At 44.2% G+C, this 17,607-nt stretch overlaps 2 non-coding genes across 2 annotated transcripts; one reads left to right on the forward strand and one right to left on the reverse strand.

Annotated features, from left to right (window-relative positions):
* The first annotated feature begins 11,807 nt into the window (after positions 1-11,807).
* On the forward strand, positions 11,808-11,879 carry TRNAA-CGC (transfer RNA alanine (anticodon CGC)). Its single transcript has one exon. It is a non-coding gene; the product is annotated as a tRNA-Ala (tRNA).
* A 267-nt stretch (positions 11,880-12,146) lies between these two features.
* Positions 12,147-12,217, reverse strand: TRNAG-GCC (transfer RNA glycine (anticodon GCC)). Its single transcript has one exon. It is a non-coding gene; the product is annotated as a tRNA-Gly (tRNA).
* Positions 12,218-17,607: the final 5,390 nt, after the last annotated feature.

Below are 17,607 nucleotides of genomic sequence, written 5' to 3' on the forward strand. Positions count from 1 at the left end.
ACACCTACTCTAAGGAAAGCAAAGAAGTGCATTCTAATTCAAAGTTACAAACCTCTCTGAACATTAGTTTCTAATCTATGAAAAGGACCTAATGATCTAACCTCTTTATGAGAGTTTATGGGCTTTTTGTTGTTGTTTTTGTCTTCATGATCAAAATCAGTTGTTGTTGATGTGACCTTCTTAGAGTGATGATTAGTTCCATTAGAAGGGAAGAGATTATATAATGCATATAATAATATACAACATATGTATATATTATAAATAAAATATTAGATAATAATAGATAATATATATAATTCTCTTAATATGATGCTCAAGAAATTTACCACACTGTACACTATATATCAAATAAGAAACCCTCTCTATGAAAACTAGAAAAGCAGTTTACCTAGCTTCCCAATATACTTCTCCAAAACATTTTATTCCCCACAGAGTAAGAAAAGCCCTTTGCAAAATACCTAAAACATCAGCCTGAATAGGGTTGTTGTGACTCCTAAAGCCTTGGGTGTTTCTGGCTCATACGTTACCATTTATGTTACCATTTACAGAAACAATGAAGTGTTTTTGTTTAAAAGTCTTTCCCCTCTAATTAAACAGAGATGGAACTGAGTCAACAATGGAGTTCTGGAAGCTGACAAACTGAAAATGTCAATAAGCTTTTAGACATGCTCTGTCTAAAGATATTAGGAAGTTGCATTGATCCTGAATTCTTAAGAAGAGAAAAAGACCTATAGATCAGAAAGTAGGCCTTAAGAGGAGCTGGGGAACCTTAGCCTGATCATGATTCCTTCCCTTTACACACTCTGATACATAGGCTGGGAAGAGAAGGCCAGGGCTTGCCAGATTTTCAGGAAAGTTCCATACTCCTTTAGTTATGCAGCATTTTCATTTTCTCTATAGTATCCCCTCACCCTTTTGTAAAATAGAAGAGATAATTTTAACAGAATCCATCAGATCTCAGAAAGCAGGGCAGTCTGGTGGAGTGTAATAATTTTCTTTTATCTATCTTTATACTTGGAGTTGGGAGAGGGATTTTTTATACATTGACCACAGAGCAATCTCCATGTCTATAAAACTTTTACCTCACCCAATAGATCTCATATTTTATGGTGATGGTTGCACAACTTTGTGAATACACAAAACCCAATGAGTTATGCCCTTTAAATGGGTGAATTATATGATATGGGAATTATACTTCAACAAAGTGGTTATAAAAAAATGTTAGCGTGTGTAACATTAGCTAGGATACACAGTCTTGAGTCTTAGCCCAAGAGGCGGAATCTCTAGGTGCTGCGTCCAAGCAACTGTTGTTTTAAACAAATATACCAGGTGACTCCAAGGAGTTGACCCAAAGTTCACACTTTCTAAGGAAATCTAAAAGATGATGCATTTTGGTACTTAACCTAAACAAGAAAAGAAATCTTACCAAAGTTCAAAATAACCAATAATCAATAAACAAATAGCCTTCCTTCAGAAATCATAAATTTGATGCAAATTTAATTCCCCCTTTTGAATATGAATATTATTAGTATTGTCGGGACCATGATACATTTTGACTGGAGACAGGTCAGGTATCCCCTCAGATAACTTACATGAGCATTTAATAGGCCACAATGGAATTTCTGGTAGATTTTCTTACTTAATCCTCAAAAAGATTGAGGATTTTGAGTTATAGGAGCTGGGAAAGCCACCCACCTTCTGCAGATGGGAAAGTGGAGATCCAGCAAGGTTAAACGTCTTGCCCAAAACACCTGATATCTGATCAACTTTGGATATCAGGTCTTCTGACACCTAGTTAAGCACTTTTTTCACTATAAGAATCTGTCTTAAGAAATGCTTCTTCAAAAAATATATATATAAGAAATGCTTCTTCAGCATGGCCTGCCCCTAACTTTTAGGAGCTATTGTTTGAGCACATTTGTGAAGTTGCTAAAAAATGTCCATCTTTTTTCTATCTGCAGCACAAAAGAAAATGCACCATTTAACACATTTCCCCCCAATTCTCTGTGGCAGTTTTGTCTAAAAACTAGATTAATGTATATCAGCAACGAGGAGACTTTGTGAGTGTGTGTATCTGTGTGGAGAGAGAGAGACAACATATATTTTTATCTTCATGTGTTTATGGAAAGAAGGATAGAACATTATTTTAATGTGAAAGTACAAAATAGGATCATTTATTAATTTGTATGTGAACTGTTAAAAGAAACTAACATGTATTGGATAATTACTATGCTATAAATCTACTTCCCTCCTGTCGCCAACCCACCCACCCCCTCATTCCTTAAAGACATGCTTCTGGCTCACTGCCTGCTTCACCCAGACCCCCTTATTTTCCTGAGGTGAATTAATGTCCTTGTGAATATCTAAAGCCTCTCAATTCCTTGATCATATCTGTATTAACCTTCACCTCCATTCCATTTTAGAGATCTACTCCCAGAGCAATGTCATCACCCTGACTTTGAAATATTTGAAATATTTATTTATTTATTTATTTATTTATTTATTTATTTATTTATTTTGAAATATTTATTTCACAGATCCCACTGACTACAGCTCTTTCAATTAGACATCAAGGAATTCTGCAAGCATCTGGTCAACCCATTCTTCTCTTTACTTCCTTTCAGGAAAACCTGAGATTTTAAGTTTATTTCTTCAGTCCCTACCCTTATCAATTCCCAAACTTCCTGGCCCCATTGTCCTTTTGTCGAAGGCACCTAACAGAATCTCTACTCAGGCCATCCGGCTTTCCCCATTCTCTGTGCCTGCTGTGGGCCAGCAGCTCTATGCAGTTTTCTCTCCAACCTAATCTTGGTCTCGGGGCTGCCTAGAATCCTTCCAGCTCCTTTAGAGTTTTCTCATCTTCATCTAAATTTTAAAGACAGTATCTTGGCCCTGAGACCAAATAGATGAACTTTCTTCTTTACAGCATTTTTCATGGGAATGTCTTCAATTTACTATCATCAAATTTATAGAAGTAAAAATATCCCAGAACCCATCATTTTCCTGCTTTTCTTTTGCTACAATAAGATAGACGTGTCTCTCTTACTTGAGGGAGACCCTGAAGGTACTTTTCACATATCTCTGTTTTTTTTTTCTTCTCTTCATATTTTCAGTAAAACATACTGAATCTTCTATCTTAAAATTTAAAAAAAAATAAAATAAAGGGCTTTCATACCCCTGTTCTTCAATATAGCATTCTTTCATTTAGTTGCTCAAATTAGAAGCTTTGGAACCATCATTTATTCCTTTTTTTCCCCCTTTATCCTCTGTATCCAACTGATATACAAGTCCTGCCTCAATATCTCTTCATTTACTCAATTTTATCCACTTCCAATGCAAAAAGGCTCTACAACAGTTTTGTCCAGGAGAAATATAATGTGAGTCCTGTGCAAAACTTTCAATTTTCTAGTAGCCACAAAAGTAAAAAGAAGCAATGAAATTAATTTTAATAATATATTTTATTTAATCTAATATATTAAAGTTGTTATCATTTCAACATGTAGTCATGATAAAAAAGATTATGGAGTTATTTTACCTTCTCACTTTAGCCACATTTTAATAAATATGTTGTTCATGGCTACCATATTGGACACTGCAGCTCTGGATCATCGTCTCTTGCCTGAGTCCTTCATTTCTTTGCTGACGCCAGAAAGAAGCTTCCAGTGGTTTTTCATGCTTCTTATTGGGGCCCCTTCCCATATGTTCTATATACTACACCTAGAATGAGTTTTCTAAAAATAAAATCTCATGTTGTTTTCCTGTGTCGAACTCCACATGGTTTCTCACAGATCTCTGAGCATTTATGATATTTACAAGGCCCTTGCCTACTTTCCACTTCAGCTCTTCCTTTTCATGTTCCACAGTATAGGATATATCCTCCTCAATAAATTTAATTTTGTTCCTTAAAGCCATTATAATCTTCTTGACTTTTAGGCTATTGCATATTATTTCTTCTGATTAGAATGGTCTTCATTCTCCTGTGCCCATTCATCCTCAATAGGCTAACTGTTGCTCATACTTCATGCCTCTACAGAAACCTTCTTTCGTCTCCTAGAACTGGGTTAAAGGGTTCTTCCTGTGTATTCACATCGAACTCTTATCTTCTTCCATCGTATCCTTTATTACACTATTGATGCTCTCTTTATATATGGTAGCCTCCCTCCTTGACCCAAAGTATAGTCAGATCAAGGATAGCACTAATTTTGTCACTTTTTTATCCCTAGCTCCAAACATAGTGCATACATATGGTAGAGGATCAATAGACGTGCACGGAAAAAAATGAATGAGTAAATTAATAGATGTAATGATTTTTAGTACCAGAAAAGAAAAGAGAGAACCTTTCCTATTTGTAAATTCTTCTGTGATTTAAAAGTGTTTATCTCTTGTCCTTTCTTGATTTCTTGGACCTGGCTAATTTCCAGATAAATATGCTTCAAAAGAAATAGTTTTTTTAAGGTAGGTATTAAAAGGTAAAGAGCATGAAACAGCTCTTTTGCTAGAAGAAAGACAGGAAAACTTCTCACAGAGAGTAACTGTGAATTGCATAGCATGTATTGGAAGAATTGACATTCAATTTTGTAGTGAAATAACTGTTATTAATGTCAACCAATAAATTCCATGTCACTAAATCCTTTTTATTTTAAAGATTTTTATTTATTCATGAGAGACACAGAGAGAGGCAGAGACACAGGCAGAGAGAGAAGCAGGCTCCCTGCGGGAAGCCCGATATGGGACTTGATCCTGGAACCCCGGTATCAGGCCCTGAGCTGAAGGCAGATGCTCAACCTCTGAGCCACCCAGGTGTCCCTCCATGTCACTAAATCTAATGGACATTTTAAATCTTGGATAGCATACCTGATTTCACAGGTGACAGTATTTTATTTATTTATTTATTTATTTATTTATTTATTTATTTATTTTTAAGATTTTATTTATTTATTCATGAGATACACAGAGAGACGTAGGCAGAGGGAGAAGCAGGCTCCCTGTGAGGAGCCTGATGCGGGATTCGATCCCAGGATCCCAGGATCATGACCTGAGCCAAACGCTCAACCACTGAGCCACCCACGTGCCTGTAGGTGACAGTAATTTAAATATTTAAGTATTTGAAACTCACTTTCTATTCTTTTCACAATGGGATCCCTGATTCCTCTGCTTTTCTTCCCGTCTCCTTGGCTCCCGTTTCTTTTCATTCTCCTTTCTCCGTCTTTACATATTAGAGTTCCTGAAAGTAGATCTTCAGTCCTCTTTGTCTCATTCTCTGCTCTGTCTCTAGTTCCATCCAGTCCCTCACTTTATTTTTTCTATACCGATGTTTCTCAAGTATATATTTCAATGCCAAAGATGGAGAGATGACTGTACCTCAAACTGAACAAAATAAAAATAGAAATAATGATCACCTATAAAACTCACTCTCCCTCTAAAATATTCTCTTTTATTGAATGACACTATTATGCATGTAATTGTTCAAACCAGAGCACCGGGACTCACCTTAGACACCTCTCACAGTCCTTATTTCCAATATCTCTCTAAGTCAGCCAACATTTCAGTGTCTTAATGTCAGAAATCTTTTACATTTATAAACACAGAGTTCTTAAAGTATACATAATATATATTATTATATATACATAAATATATGTACACATACAGATGCATACATACAATTTTTCTTGCAGAGCTATGGTGTTTTTCCTGGGGGTCCACACAACATCTAGCCAAATGCTGCTAAGAGTAGAGGCATTCTTATTATCCTTTCTGCCTTTTTGTACATCAGGGGAGAACTTTTAGTTTCCCAAGTGAGGGTAAGGGCAATGTCATAATTGGCATCTTCTTTGTTAGTCAAGAAGGACAAGAGGGCCATCTGGATGGTTGAGATGTCATCAGTGGTTGAGAGTCTGCCTTTGGCCCAAGGCGTGATCCTGGAGTCCCTCAATCGAGTCCCACATCGGGCTCCCTGTGTGGAGCCTGCTTCTCCCTCTGCCTCTATCTCTGCCTCTCTTTGTGTCTCTCATGAATAAATAAAATCTTTAAAAAAAAGGGGACAAGAAATATGAGCATTTTGGATACCAGTTAACATTTATATCCTGTTCCTCCCTACTTAGGAGTTTGTAGCATAATAACAAAGTTTGGAATTGGAGGGGAGCAGCATGAAGTACAGCCCTTGGGAGCTAAACATTTGAATCCAGGGGGAAAGCTATGGCTTTTCTTAATTTGCCTCTAATCCTTTAAGGAGAGTTCAAATACAGAGGACCTACTGAGAAAGAGTACCTCATCTTGTGTGATTGCCTTTACCTCACTTTCCCTGTTGGTGATAAATAAGCAGGAAAGTTTTATATTCTTTCTATATCTAGGATTAATGAAAAAGATAATTGCTGGCTGCCATTCCACTTGTCTGATCCTGACCTTATTGGCAGGGCCAAGAAAGCCCCAACCTAGTGTTATAAGACTGACAATAATTTGGGACCCAAGCTGCTCCCACCTACCCAGGTGTGGACGTTAAGTCTCACCCTTTACTTTTCTCCAACTCTCACTTAGCTCGATTTAGTCATGAGAGTAAGTTCTAGCTAATAGGATTGGAGGGGAAATGATGTTTGTTTACAACTTTTGGCAGGTGTCCTAAAAGGAGGGAAATGTGCCTCTTCACACTACAGCCCAGGAAGGTAGGAAACATCATTGTTTCTGGGGTTCATATGTTCAGCTATAAGTCACAAGATTTATTATAGGAAGGTGAACAGCAGTCTGTGGCACATGCATAGAAAACATTTTTTCAGGGACATCTGGGTGGCCCAGCGGTTGAGCGCCTGCCTTCGGCCCAGGGCGTGATCCTGGAGTCCTGGGATCGAGTCCTGCATCGGGCTCCCTACAGGGAGCCTGCTTCTCCCTCTGCCTGTGTCTCTGCCTCTCTCTCATGAATAAATAAATAAATAAAATCTTAAAAAAAAAGAAAACATTTATTCAGCCTAGGGATATAAATTGAAGGGTGAGATAAGCTTGGCTTGACTTCTGCTTTCAACATCTGTACCTATGTGAACATGGGCAAATTAAAGTGTTCTGGTTTGTTTCTTCCTTCAGTACTCCACGCAAAATTCCCTTGCAGAATTCATCAGGAATTTTATTTGCAATTTTTTGTTTTATTGCAATTGATATTTGTGTTCCCCTGTGCTTAGGTTAGCTCCCAGCACACAGTTTCGCTCCCTATTCTTGTAACAGTTATTAGAGAGAGTAGATTCCCTATCGGTGTGACAACTGTTTGCTCCTTTCCTCTATATTCATTGCTTTCATCTGTTTTCCCTCTTTTGGGTACCATCTTTTTTTCTTTTCAGATTAGTTATACAGTCTGCATGTGCACACACTGGCACGTTAATCCCATTCCTCTGTTAACACATTCCATTCCCTTTTGTACCTCCATTTTTAAAAACTTTATTGAGGCATAATTTACATATCATAAAATTTACACATTTTAACTGTACAATTAAGTAATTTTTGGTAATTTTACTGAGTTGTGTAACCATCATCATAATCCGATTTTAGAATCTTTTAGAGCATCTTTGTTACCCCAGTAGAATCCCTACTTAAGAAAAAAAAGTCTCCTTTTAAGAAAAAAAAAAAAAAAGAGTTTCCCACTTGAAATTGTAAGCCAGAATGTATTATATGCCTACTGAGAATGTAGTGACTGCTAGTACTGTGGAGAATTCATATAGAATAATATACAATACCTAATCTCAGAGAATGAGCTGGTTGGCAAAATAAGGCCTCCGAGAACACCATAAGAAAATATGTATCCTATTTTCAGCTTTTGTGAATAGGCCAGTACTATAAGACTATAAAACCTATCATAAATAGATCATCTGAATTTGGAAAAATCTTTTAGGCCCCATATAGATATGTTTTTCTCCTTCCAGTCTTAAAGCATCCTTTCTTAAACTGACTGACCATTGATAGTTTCCAGAAGTATGGGCTTTTTCTAACATCTCTTCTGTAAATGTCATCTTAAATATGTACCTCCTTCTGTTTCCATCTATTTGTAACCAGAATCTAAATTATAGAATTTGCATCTTTCCAAGTAGGATCTAACTTACTGTTCAATAAATACTTCTAATTCTAAATGCAAGTTATGATCGCTGTAATTTTTCACTTTGGGATACTTACCGAAAAGAGTACTGTTTATTAACTTTCTCTGAATTAAATATAACCAGTAGCTTTTTTGGCCCTCAGGTTATTATTAACGGTAATTAACTGTGGTGATGAAGGATTACTAATAGCTATGATCCTGAGGAGTAACACAATATATTTCAAAGCTCTCTCTGTTCCTTTAGGTGTTGAGAAAAGCAATCCAGTCTTTTTTTCACCCAGGAAGACACAAGCACTGGGCATTCCCAGGTGCCAAGTGCAGATTACTCTCCTCCCACCCCTTTCCTATTCTCTTCTCAAGCTTCTCTAATGTGTAGCCAAGCAGCAGAGACACTCACTCACCTAGCGGAGTTGGGATATATGAGGTTAAGAAATGCTTCTTTTTAGCACTTGAACACCTGCCTTCACCAGTTTTATTTTAGATGAAGGGAAATAGAGAAGTTGGAATGAGTCAGCTTCTTTTCATCCTCTAGCAACACCAATTCCCAAGCTCTGGAGTCCTCTGCTTTCAGCGTTATGACTGGCTTTGCTGCCCATACAACATGGTGGAGAACCTGAGAAAGGACGCACTCCAGTGCTGTGATCTCAACTTTGGCTGCATATAGGGCCGCTTAGGAAGCCTTTAAAAACCTTATGCCAAGAATGGGGCAGAATGGTTAAATCGGTATATTTGGAAATGGGGTTTAAGTATCAAAAATTTTTTTCTAAAGCTTGCCAAGTACTTCCAATATGCAGCCAAGATCAAGAACCACTGGGTTAGTAATAGACCTCTCTTGTTTTTTTTCTCCAGTTTTATTGAGATAAAATTGATATATAGCATTGTATTAATTTAAAGTGTACAATATAATGATTTGGTGTATGTACAGACCGCAAAGCGATTTAAAGAGTAGGTTTAGTTAAACACCATCACTGGACACCTCTTGTTGACATGCAAACAGACCTCAAGCTGCAGGCCCCAGGCTTAGCTGCACATTAGAATTACCTGGGATTTTAAAAAGATACTGATGCCTGGACCTACTCCTAGAGATTCTGATTTAGTTGGTTTGGGATTGGGCTCTAGCAAGCATCAGCATTCTTCAAAGGCTCTGCCAGTAATTCTAATGTGTAGTCAGGAGTAAGAACTGCTGCCTGGACTGGGAATAAACATCTTCGCTCATGTCTGAGGGAAACGTGCTCTGTACCTGGTGGCCAGAGTGCCACGAGCCAAAGCAAGAGTGTGAAAGGGAAGGTGTAAGCACAGCCAGAGATGAAAGTCACCTGCTTCAAAGTGGGGGCCTGTGGTCAGTCCTTGGGAATGATGTGTGTGTGTGAGAGAGAGAGACAGAGACAAAGGGAGACTGAGAAGGGGAAATTTGTCTCCAACCAAGAGAAGCAGGAGGGTAGAAGATAGAACTGAGTTTTTTTAGACTCTATAATTGTGGACATTTGGCCAGGCTCTCTTCATCTGTGAGCAAAGTTGGTGCAGTTTTATTTGCATAAAGATAGATGTGATCCAAGTTTCCTGAAAAGACCCCTTCATTCCAAAGTGTGCCTCCTATTCACCTTTCCCGGCAACCGCCGTGGCCGAAAAAAGCCCAGCAAGTTAGAGCCTTTCTTTTAGGTTAAGCCAGGCCAGTAAATCAACTTTATATCCTCCATTGGCTTTAGAGCTTCTTCTTCTTCTTCTTCTTCTTCTTCTTCTTCTTCTTCTTCTCTTCTTCTTCTTCTTTCTTCTTTCTTCTTTCTTTTCTTCTTCTTCTTCCTTCTTTTTTCTTCTTATTCTTCTTCTTCCTCCTTAAATCATATGCACTTATTTAGGCCTTGGAAGGTAGAAAATGAGTAAGCGTTTAAAAAGAGCCTTCTCTGAGCCTAGCTCTGAAATATCAGAGTTGCCCCAGAGAGAAGGGAGTTGTCCCACACGAGGAGTTCCCTCAGGTGATGGAGAAATAAGCCCCAACCTGAGGCCCGGGACAAAAGAGGCGAGGTCACTGGAGGCCAGTGTCCTTCCTTTACAATGCACCACATGCTGCAGTCGCAGTTTGCCCTGGTGAAAACCTTGGGAGGGAAGACACGGTTTGGAAATGTTCTGGCTTGGGGCAGAGCTCCTAATGGCTGTCCACTGACGTGGTTTGTTTTGTGGGTTTTTTTGGACATTCTGTATTATTATATTAGATCAGCATGTGGCTTGTGCTAGTTAAAAACAAAATCTGATTATGAGCCATTATTTGTTTAAATTATTGTAAGGAAACAGAGTAACTTACTTATTTTTAATCTCAGAGTTGATTATGAAGCTTGTGGTTCACTCAGAATTATTTTGAAACCTGCGCTCCCCGCTCGGCCCGGGCCTGAGACCGCCCGCTCCCCGCAGCGTACGAGAGGCTCGGCTGCAACCTGCAGGGAGCGGAGCCCGGGCCGTCCGCGGGGCCCGGCGGGGGCGGCCCCGGAGGGGAGGAGGACGGGCAGGGGGAGCAGTTGCCGAGACCTAGGCCGAGGCCGGGGGTCGGGGTGGGCGGGGAGCTCAGGGGCCGGGCCGGGCCGGGGCCGCGGGGTCTGTAATATCAAACCCGGAGAAAACTCCGCCCTGGGCAGGCTCCCCGCCCCGACCTTGGCGTCGTTCACGTAGACTCAAGGTGCAGGGACGGCGGCAGCGTCCGTTTTTTCAGTTTGGTCCCCGTGGAAGAGAGCACGGGGCAGTCACCCTCCGTCCAACAGGTGGCTGCCGGCGCTGCCCCACCCGGCCGATGGGGCTTGGGGGGCAGGTCGTTCACCTCGAGCCGAGTGCGCACGGGGGGCCCCCAACTCCCCGCCTGGGCAGCAGGCCTCGCGGGGCCCGGGCGACGCGCCTCCGTCGGGAATGCAGGGGGGGAGGGGGGAGAGGGGGCGCAGGCGGGACAGGCCCCCGCGGGATCCCCCCGCGATGCGCGCGACCGACCCCTCCCCGCCCCCCTGGCACTAAGCGCCCCGTGCCCTCCCCTCCCCCCTCCCCCACCCGGCAGGGCGCCCCGTGCCCTCCCCTCCCCCCACCCGGCTGGGCGCCCCGTGCCCTCCCCTCCCCCCTCTCCCACCCGGCACTAAGCGCCCCGTGCCCTCCCCTCCCCCCTCCCCCACCCGGCTGGGCGCCCCGTGCCCTCCCCTCCCCCCTCTCCCACCCGGCACTAAGCGCCCCGTGCCCTCCCCTCCCCCCTCCCCCACCCGGCACTAAGCGCCCCGTGCCCTCCCCTCCCCCCTCCCCCACCCGGCACTAAGCGCCCCGTGCCCTCCCCTCCCCCCTCCCCCACCCGGCACTAAGCGCCCCGTGCCCTCCCCTCCCCCCTCCCCCCACCCGGCAGGGCGCCCCGTGCCCTCCCCTCCCCCCTCCCCCACCCGGCACTAAGCGCCCCGTGCCCTCCCCTCCCCCCTCCCCCCACCCGGCAGGGCGCCCCGTGCCCTCCCCTGCCCCCTCCCCCCACCCGCTGGGCGCCCCCTCTCCCCCCCCCCCCCCCGGGCCCACGGGGCCGGCCGCCGTGCTCGGGAGCTCGTCCCGCCCGGGCCCGGGCCTCCGGCTGCGGCGGGCCCCGAGCGCAGGGCCGCGGGCCGGGACGAGAGGCTGCGGGCAGACACGTGCGGCCGGGCCGTCGCCCGAGTCCAGTCCCGGCGGAGGCGCGAGCGGCGGCTGCGGGGGGGATGACAGCCTTTCCCAGAAAAGCGCTCCGCGGCCGGGGGATGTAGCTCAGTGGTAGAGCGCGCGCTTCGCATGTGTGAGGTCCCGGGTTCAATCCCCGGCATCTCCAGGCGGCCGGCCTCGCTTTTTGCTTTTTCCTATTACAGATGCGCGTTTCGCTCCCGGCTTCGCGCCCAAGGACGGTGTCTAAAAGGGAGACCGAGGAAACCGGCGAAGCTCGGGGACACAGCCTTTTCGGTTGTTCCAAGCAAAAGTGAAACCGGAACCCCCTTGGTTCCTCATTCCTCCTTTTCCCTCATTTGCATAAAACCAGCGCCTGGCCGTCCTCACTGACACGTGCCCTGGGACCTAAGCCTCCGGGCCGGGAAGAAAAAGCTGCATTGGCCGGGAATCGAACCCGGGCCTCCCGCGTGGCAGGCGAGAATTCTACCACTGAACCACCAATGCGCCGGCGGCGGCCGTCGTCCGCGCCCGGCAGCAGAGCCCGTCCCCGGCAGCAGAGCCCGTCCCCGCGGCGGAGCCTCCTCCCCGCAGCCGAGCCCCCTCCCGGCGGCGCGGCGGGGGGGCCGTCGGGGCGCCGATGCCTGCGAGCGAGCGCCCAGCTGGGCAGGAGACCCTGGAGAACGGGGACCTCGGCAGGGACCCCCGGGCGCGGCCCTCGGGGAGGCGGCCCCCCGCAGTCTGCGCGGTGCCGACAGGCTTGCGCGCTTACCCCTGGTCCTGCGCCGCGCGACGGGACCCCTCCCGGGCTCAGGCCCCCCGACGATGGGGGTCCTCGGCAGGCCCGGGGGATGGGGTCAGGGAGCTGTGGCAGGACTCGGACCCCGGCCCAGATTGCAAGGGCAAACTGGAAGGCGTGCCCTGCGACAGCCGATGCTATCCAGATGACCCGAATTCCCCAAACCGCCCCTTCCTTCATTGTGAAGGACTTGACCATGGGACCCCTTTCAGCTCTAACAGTATGACTCGGAGCCTCTGCCCTTAATCTCCAGAGAAAGGAAAATTGCAGACCTTGCAACGAAGATAGATGAGGGAGAAAAACTAAAATGAAGGAAATGCATTTATAGAAATGAACCTAAGCGTGAGATAGAAGGCTCTGGATTTAAACATCATTTGCCCTTTATCCGTGAGAGGGAAATTCCCAATAATTTGCAGGATCTTTGATGTCCAAAGAAGACTGAGGGGTGAGGAAAGCCAGATGAGAGTAAACAACCAGCAGCGACTAGGCGCTGGGCTTTGTAAGGACTTTGCGGGTGAACTTGAACCCACTGAGGTACCTCGTACAACTACCTTCACTTAACAACTGAGGGAACTGAGGCCCTTAGAGGCAAGATTAGAACACACCGTAGTGTCAAGCAATCTCTGGTTGCTTAGCCACAGCCCTGCTTTGCCTAGAAAAGAATAAATCACTGTGTACTGCACCCAGAAATACTGCACGTAGCTCAGGACATTATATATGAAAAACAGTAGAGTGGAGTTACAGAAAACGATAAAAGGCTAAAGAATAATGTAAGAACTTCTACATTAAGATTTATTTTTAAGGACTTTTTAGTTTGTGGATATGCAGCAGAATTTAAAGACAAATACCTTATTAAATTATTAAGGCATAAAAGATGTGAAGAGACCAGGGAATTTGTAAATTGAACCTGCAATCCTAAGTAACCCGTGGAAGAACAAGGTCAAATCGTTTTACCTCTCAGAACTTCAGCTCTTTAAAATGAGAGAACTGGAGAGAGAGGTGGTTTTCAAATTGCATTCTGAAGGGCTCTAAGTTTTCAGAAGAGCCTCAGGGCCATTGGCTGGTGGGGCCCTGCCTTCTTTGCCCAGGCCCCTAACTTCCACCAGGCCATTTATTTACTTTTGTTTGAGGGATTATAAGTCTAAATTAAAAAAAAAAAAAAAAACCTTTGAAACCCTGTACTACATGACCTAAGTTCCTTCAAACTCCAAAATGTGATTCAAAATTTAAAACAGTCTAGAAGTCCCTCAGCCCAAGAAACACTATCAAAAATTTAAACAGGTAGAAGGGATCAAATAAGTAGGGCCTAATGGCAAACCGTTTTAGTGGCCTGTCAAAGGCCGTTCTACATTTTTCTTACCGCAAGTCCACGAGTCTACCAGAGTCAAATGTGGTTTGCTAAGCCAGTTATCTCGTGTCCTTTCCAGAGATTGGTCGAGGATGGGTTTTGTGACACCTCCTGCCAAAGAGAGGGCGGTATAGACAGCTAGGGGCTTCTGGGAAAGAGGGTATGCGAGATCCCTTTTGCCTTTTGTTTCCTGCTCTTAACATTGACATGAGGTCATGTCAATGCTTGGAGCTGCCCCAGCCATTTTGTGATTTGAGAGACTGAGAGTGACCCAGAAGACAGAGACACTACACCATCCTAGAATTTTCTCCATCCAGACTTTTGGTTAAGTAAGGTAATTAAAGATCTTTATTGTTTAAGCCCCTTCGAGTTGGGCATTTTGTTGCACAGCCAAGAGCATTCCGGGGGGTGGGGGGGAGTGTCTGTTTAGCACTTATTTCTGATAGAAGTCTGGTACAAGTCTTCGATTCTGTAGACAATTGGTACATTGAAATTTGGGTGAGATTAACTTTCTCTTTCATCTCTGTTTCTCTATCACAGTGATAGGTGTATGAAACAGATCTAGCCTTTTTTTTTTTTTTTTTTTTTTTTTTTTTTGTCACTGTGTTTAATTTGGAGATGGACATGTGGCCATAGATGGGGCACCTTTCCAGAACCCACCAGAACTTTCTTTCCGGAGCTGTAAGCAAAGACTGTCTTGCAGCTCAGATGAGCAAACAGGTGGAATGTATAGCTAGGTTTGCTCTATCTTGCCTTCCAGGAAACAGAGAGAGAGAGAGAGAAACACACCCTCAATATGACATTGAGCCCCTAGAAGCAATCGTGCCTAACTAGAACAAATTCTGGACCTTGTGTTTTTTGTGAGTCAGTAAGTTGTCCTTAGAAAATAAATTGTCTTTTTTTTTTTTTAAGACAGTTTAAGTAGCATTTATATTGCTTGCATCTAAACAAAAATTGAGGGAAACAATCTTACCCAAAACAGTAAATTTAGAGAACTCATTACCCTTGAATGTGATAGAACCTGAAAATATGGAAGTGTAAGAAAAATTCAAAGAAATGCATCTGTGGTAGATTTACAAGAAGACCATAAAATCCATGAAAAAGTTTGTAGCCATATCTCTGGTTTGTTAGAAAAAGGTTACTTTTGTAGCAAGGAAAGAAAAGCCACTGAAAATTTTTTGAGCAAGGGAAGGATCAAAGTATTTGACGGGGTCATCTAACAGCAACGTGCCAGAGGAGTGGAAACTGAAAGTCAGGAAATTCACTCGGGAGGTGCTTACGATGGAAGTGGAGAGGCAGGTCCCAAACCAGGAGGTCCCGAACAGGGAGGAAGACTCTAGCATGAGGTCCATGGCAAGGCGGAGGAGGGGAGAAAGCAATCTAGCTGCAGTGACTGGGAGGATGATGGCATCATGTAGGAAAGTCAGGAAGAAAAATGACTGGAAGGACAAGGGTGGAATGAAGTGCTCACTCTGGGCAGCATAGACTCGAGGTAAGTAGGGGGAGATGCCTCCTGGGCAGTTGACATCGAGATCTAGAGAAATCAAGGCTACTGAGGGGGGCTGGAAGCCAACCGGGCAGACATGAGAGCTAAGTGTGTGGAAGTGGAGGGAGCCACAGGCAGAGCAGAGCTGAAGGCCGAGCCTGGAGAAGGGGTGTTTTTAGGGAGCGGTAGGAGTCGGGGAGCCCAAGGTAGAGAAGCCGGGGCGTGGGTTGTCGTGGAACCTCTTGCTAATACTGAGCAACACATCATGACAGATGCGGGCATCGCTGTGCTGCAGAGCCGCATCCTGCTTCACCGGAGATGCTGCGGGCGCAGTGAGCTCCTTATCGGTAAAGCCTGGAAAGACCCCAGGATGGTCACCAGTGTCTTCTGGGGGGCGTTGGCCAACACTGTGCCCCGCCTGCTGAGCATCCTTGCTCGAGGAGCGGCCCCTACTGGGGCTGGCAGAGAGGAGAAAACGGGGAGTGCCATGGAATGTTCCACAGTCATTTCTCTTAGGACTCCCGTCACCGCGACAGCCCAGTGGGGCAGGCAGGACTTGCAGGTTGTCAGAGCGCCTGGGATCACTTGCTCGGGGCTCCGTAGTCCGGGTTGGTGTTGGCTCGCCGTGGAAATGTGGCCAGGCTTGTATCATCCGAAGAAAACAAACCATTTAGAAACAGAAATAGTTCATATAATACATAGCCACCAAAGCAAAGCTTTTTTTTTTTTTTTTTAAACTTGTGAGTGATTGTATTGATTTAATACACACAGCTTATTTCTGTCCCAGGTTACAAACTAGCCCTGGGGAAATGGTGGAGCCAGTCATTTGGATTGCCCTTTACTGGCTGGGAATTAAATCATTACTTATTCCATTTTAGATTCACAAGTAGTACCCCAAGGCCTACTTTCCCAAGGATTAAAATCAAGGCATGGAAATGAAGAATCCAGGTGTAATTCTCAGATGCATGCAGATGTTGAGAATGCAGCAATTTTTCCCGGAAAGCTGTCACTGCAGAATCATCCTGCTCGCGGTATGCTCGTTCCTAGTCCTCCAGCACGTCCAATTAGTCAACAAGTCTGACTTCCCCCTTTTAAAACAGCATCACATCTTGCTCTTCCTCATAGGGCCGTCCCTCCTGCCTCATGCAGGTCCTTTATCAGCTCACTCCTGGGGTTACCTGGGAAACCCCTGCTTTCCTTTGCCATCCTTCCCTTGCCTCTGGTTGAACGTCCTCCCTCCCTCTCCTACTATTTATTTCCCTTCCTCTTCTCCTCCTGTTTCTAATTTCCTTAATTTTTGAAAATTCAATCATTCCTTTATTGCCAGTTCAAAACTGAATCTGTTGCAAATTCATATAGAGTCTTCAGGGTGGAGGATATGTGGGTCTGAATTCTTTGTCCTTCTCTCCACACCCATTACTGGCCCAGCTTATATTCACATACTCTTGGGCTGTGCCACTTGGCTACCTACAGCCTAACGGTGGAAATGGCCTTCTCCTCCCTTCCCTCTCTCTTTCCTCTCAGGTCATTTGGTCTTTTAAAATATGTAACTTTTCTCATAAGGAGCCCATGTGTATAGTGCAACATTCAAAAGGTGTAAGAGTATGCGTTAAAAAGCTTACCTTCATCCCACCGTCCATGTTTACACTCATTTCCTGGGTTCCATTTGTTAGAAGCAAGCCACTGTCATCAGTTTCTTGCATTTCCATCCACAGATATCATATGTAGATACAAATATTGCACTTAGCTTTTATGCACAAATGCTCCACACCACATATACTGTTGTGCTCCTTGCCTTTTCTTTCTTTCTCTTTAAGATGATAGATACCAGAAACTTTTTCTTCTATACAAGTGGAGCTACCTCTTTCTTTTTAATGGTTCTATGTTCATATCCAACTGCCCTTTACTGGCTAGGAATTAAAACATTACTTATTCCATCTCACAATCACCAATAGTGTCCCAAGGCCAAGTTTCCTAAAGACTTAGAATCAAGGAATGGGAATGAAGAATCCAGCTTTAAGGCTAAGATGTATGAAGATGGTCAAAATGTCCATTGCATGAAGGTATGTCATTACCTTAAGCAGTTCCTCAGAAGAGGACATTTAATTTGTTTCTGATCTTTCACTAATAGAAACAACACCGCAGTGAAGATCTTTGAACAAATGCCATTTTGCTCATTTATTCAATTATCTGCAGAATAAATTCCTAGAAGTGTGACTGCTAAGTCAAAGGGTGAGAGCATTTTAAATTTTAATACGTATTAA

This window comes from Vulpes vulpes, chromosome 3 (genome assembly GCF_048418805.1).
Source record: "Vulpes vulpes isolate BD-2025 chromosome 3, VulVul3, whole genome shotgun sequence".
Classification (NCBI taxonomy): domain Eukaryota; kingdom Metazoa; phylum Chordata; class Mammalia; order Carnivora; family Canidae; genus Vulpes; species Vulpes vulpes.